Source organism: Apium graveolens, chromosome 9 (assembly GCF_009905375.1).
Source record: "Apium graveolens cultivar Ventura chromosome 9, ASM990537v1, whole genome shotgun sequence".
Classification (NCBI taxonomy): Eukaryota; Viridiplantae; Streptophyta; class Magnoliopsida; order Apiales; family Apiaceae; genus Apium; species Apium graveolens.
In genome coordinates this window covers 177,859,434-177,863,772 of record NC_133655.1, presented here as the reverse complement: position 1 = coordinate 177,863,772, position 4,339 = coordinate 177,859,434, and the positions used below count along the sequence as shown (strand labels likewise).

Here is a 4,339-nt window from a genome sequence, read left to right as displayed (position 1 = left end):
CGGATTCCCTTCACAGAAATAGGTGCTAGAAGATTTTCAATGACTCCCACCTTGGCCTTGTCCACCTCCAGACCCTTGCTAGAGACCTTATGCCCAAGAATAATGCCTTCACGCACCATAAAATGACATTTCTCCTAATTGAGCACCAAATTAGTTTCCACGCACCTTTTGAGTACGGCACGAAGATTATTCAAACATTCATCATACGAATGTCCAAAGACGGAGAAGTCGTCCATGAACACCTCGACATTATTTCCAATCATGTCAGAGAATATAGCCATCATACATCTCTGAAAAGTGGCCGGGGCGCCACATAACCCAAACGAAACTCTGCGAAAAGCAAACGTGCCAAATGGACAAGTGAAGGTAGTCTTTTCCTAATCCTCTGGTGCAATACAAATCTGATTATACCCTGAATAGCCATCCAGAAGACAATAATACTCATGACCAGCCAACCTGTCAAGCATCTGATCAATGAAAGGAAGAGGGAAATGATCCTTCCTCGTGGCTTTGTTCAACTTTTGATAATCCATGCATACTCTCCATCCTATAACTGTTCGAGTGGGGATGAGCTTATTCTTCTCATTTGCTACCACAGTGATACCTCCTTTCTTAGGCACACATTGTACGGGGCTCACCCAAGAACTATCAGAAATAGGATAAATGATGCCTGCATCGAGCCATTTCAGTATTTCTTTCTTCACTACCTCCTTCATGATAGGATTAAGTCTGCGCTGCTATTCAACAGTCGGCTTACTACCTTCCTCTAGCAGAATTTTATGCATATAATATGAAGGGCTGATCCCCTTGATGTCTGCTATGGTCCATCCAATAGCTGATTTGAATTCTCTCAAAATCCTTAAGAGCTTGTCTTCCTCACTACCTGAAAGGTCAGATGCAATAATAACAGGTAAAGTAGATGTATCACCTAAAAAAGCATACCTCAAGTGTTCAGGTAGTGGTTTGAGCTCCAAGGTAGGTGCTTCCTCTATTGATGGTTTGAGCTTTCCTTCAGCATTCTTGAGGTGAGAAGTACTAAGAGATTCAAACGGCATGTCTAGCTTTCGCTTCCAGGAGAAGCATTCAGATATTATAATTGCTCATTGTCATCTTCATCATCACTATCAAAATCCCCCACTAAGGCCTTTTCCAAAGCATCAGACATTAGCATGTGATCGAGTTCTGAAGTAACCGCAGAATCAATCACATCCACTTTTAAGCACTCCTCATCTTCCGTAGGGAATTTCATTTCCTTGAACACGTTGAAGGTCACATCCTGGTCTTGTACCCGCATAGTAAGTTCACCTTTCTGCACATCTATCAAGGTACGGCCAGTAGCCAAGAAAGGTCTTCCCAAGATTATGGGAATCTTCTTATCTTCCTCAACATCCAGAATAACAAAATCTGCAGGAAAGAAGAGCTTATCCACCTTGACTAGCACATCCTCCACTATGCCCCTTGGGTAAGTAATAGAATGATCAGCCAATTGTAGAGACATGTATGTGGGTTTTGGATCAGGAAAATCCAACTTTTTAAAGATTGACAACGGCATCAGATTGATGCTTGCTCCCAAATCACAAAGGCACTTGTCAAAAGTCAACTTGCCAATGATGCAAGGAATGGTGAAGCTACCTGGATCTTTAAGCTTTGGAGGTAACATTTGCTGCAGAACAACGCTGCATTCTTCCGTGAGAGCAACGGTCTCAAGGTCATCCAGTTTCACCTTCCTTGAAAGAATACTCTTCATAAACTTCGCATAACTAGGCATTTGCTCCAGAGCCTCAGCGAAAGGTATATTGATGTGAAGTTTCTTAAACACCTCCAGAAACTTACCGAACTGTCTATCCAACTTTTGTTGCTGCAATCTCTTAGGAAAAGGTGGTGGAGGATAGAGCTGTTTCTCCCCTGTATTACCCTCAGGCAGAGTATGTTCAACAGTAGTCTTCCTTGGTTCTACCGCTTTCTCCTTTTGCTTAGCTTCTTCATCTCTAATTTCAGCTTCTCCTTCTTTTGGCTTTTCAGCATCAGCAACTTTCCTAGACCTTAAGGTAATAGCCTTGACTTTCTCTTTAGCTTCCTTCCTGCCTGGTACTTCCGTGTCACTAGGGAGTGTTCCAGGTTGATGATTGAGCACTGCATTGGCTATTTGATCGATTTGATTTCCAAGGTCTTGATAGAAACCGCCTGACTCTTGCATAACAGCTTAAGTTCCTCAAAATCAGCACTAGTAGGTGCAAATGCACTTCCCTGTTGAGGGTATGATTGCCTTTGAGCATACTGTTGTGGTTGCTGGAATCCCAGGTGGATTAAACTGTTTACTCACACCTTGCTGATATGGTGGCTGAATAGCATTCTGATTATTACCCCAGCTGAAATTTGGATGATTTCTGTTGTTAGGATGATAAGTAGCTGGCACAGGCTGCTGTTGTCGCTGATAATTATTCACATACTGAACAGATTCGTTGACAAGAGAACACTGATCCGTAGCATGAGAACCTGCACAAAGCTCACAAACCATAGATATTTGATTAACTCCATATGTAGCTAGAGAATCAACCTTCATCGCCAGCGCCTGGAGCTGCGCTGCAATAGCGGTGGCTGCATCGACTTCCAGAATACCTGCTACCTTCCCAGGCATCATCCTCTAAGTTGGGTTTTGATGCTCATTTGCAGCCATAGTCTCGATAAGATTATAAGCCTCAGTATAGCTTTTAGCCCATAAGGCGCCTCCAGCTGCTGTATCGAGCATGGGCCGAGATTGGGCCCCCAAACCATTATAGAAATCAGTGATCACCATCCAATCGGGCATTCCATGATGTGGACACTTCCTCAACATTTCCTTGTAGCGTTCCCAAGCTTCGCACATAGATTCTGTAGGTTGCTGCGCAAACTTAGTAAGAGCACTCCTCATAGCAGCAGTCTTTGCCATCAGATAAAACTTCACCATAAACTTTTGCGCAAGATCTTGCCAAGTAGTGATGGACCCAGCTGGTTCAGAATGTAACCAGTCCTTAGCTTTGTCCCTCAGTGAGAATGGGAAAAGCCTCAGCTTGATAGCCTCATCAGTCACGCCATTATACTTACAAGTGCTGCAGATCTTGACAAAATTCCTTATGTGCATGTTGGGGTCTTCAGTTGCAGCTCCTCCAAAAGAAACAGAATTCTGCACCATCTGAATAGTACCCGGCTTGATTTCAAAGGTGTTAGCTTGAATAGCCGGATGAAGAATGCTTGACTGAATGTCATCAATTTTAGGCCGAGAAAAGTCCATAAGAGCTGGATCAGCCTGAACAATACGATCACCCATGATTACTGGTTCTTTCTGCTCAGTTCCTGAATCCGAATCTTCAAAATCTATCTTCTCCGGAATATCAAGAACTTCGTCTGTCTCCTCAGCAGTATCTAAAGTCCTCTTGCGAGTACGAGAACGAGTTTGCATAAACGCTCACTTAAGTACCTGAAATACAACCAGAAATAATAAGTAACAACTGCGTCCTAATCACTGAGTCCTAATGACCAATGATGGTAAGTACATAAACTAAACAAATACGCCGAGTCCCCGGCAGCGGCGCCAAAAACTTGTTAGGTCGAAAACACGCGCTAATCTTCACACAAGTATACGCGTTCGCAAGTAATATAGAATACTTTCTAGTTCATTCCCACAGAGACTCAAACTAATTATTGTTTAATTAAACTCACGCACCAACGTATAATTACTTCTCAATATTAAGACACTAACACTTAGAATTGTTGACTAAATATTAACTACAATTAATTACTTAGTTTATCACTTAAATAACACTTCAATTAACAATATTAAAACACTCATGAGATCACAACTTCATTACTACTTCCTTCAATAGTTATTGTTATTACCTTTAGCATGTGACAGTGATGATATTAATCGAATAACACGAAACTGATAAAAGCCAACTTTCATTGTACTCATACCATTCTACCAAGCATCCACAATTAAGATAGAAGTTGAATAGGCATCAATTATGTTGAGTTCCTATATGTCTACAGAAATTGACAACACAACGATTTATGCATAAGTTATTCCTTTTGATTACATAGGGCAAATAAAACTGTTAGAGTTACCCACTAATCATGCACATCATACATGAACCTATTCTAGCATGGCAAGTTCTAAATCTCAAGATCCACCGTCACTTCACAAGAGATTAACACCCTATCTTATATGTTTGTGACGCACATAAGACGAATACGCACAACCAATACTAGATATCATACAATCATCACACACTAAAGTATTAAACAATTAACTAAAGAATTCCATAGTAAATCCGTTGCGACCCCTTGATCACGATTAACCCAT

At 41.4% G+C, this 4,339-nt stretch overlaps 1 non-coding gene across 1 annotated transcript; it reads left to right on the top strand.

Moving 5' to 3' along the window:
* Positions 1–2,807: 2,807 nt before the first annotated feature.
* LOC141687914 (small nucleolar RNA R71) lies at positions 2,808–2,914 on the top strand. Its single transcript, XR_012561392.1, has one exon. It is a non-coding gene; the product is annotated as a small nucleolar RNA R71 (small nucleolar RNA).
* The last annotated feature ends 1,425 nt before the right edge of the window (positions 2,915–4,339 follow it).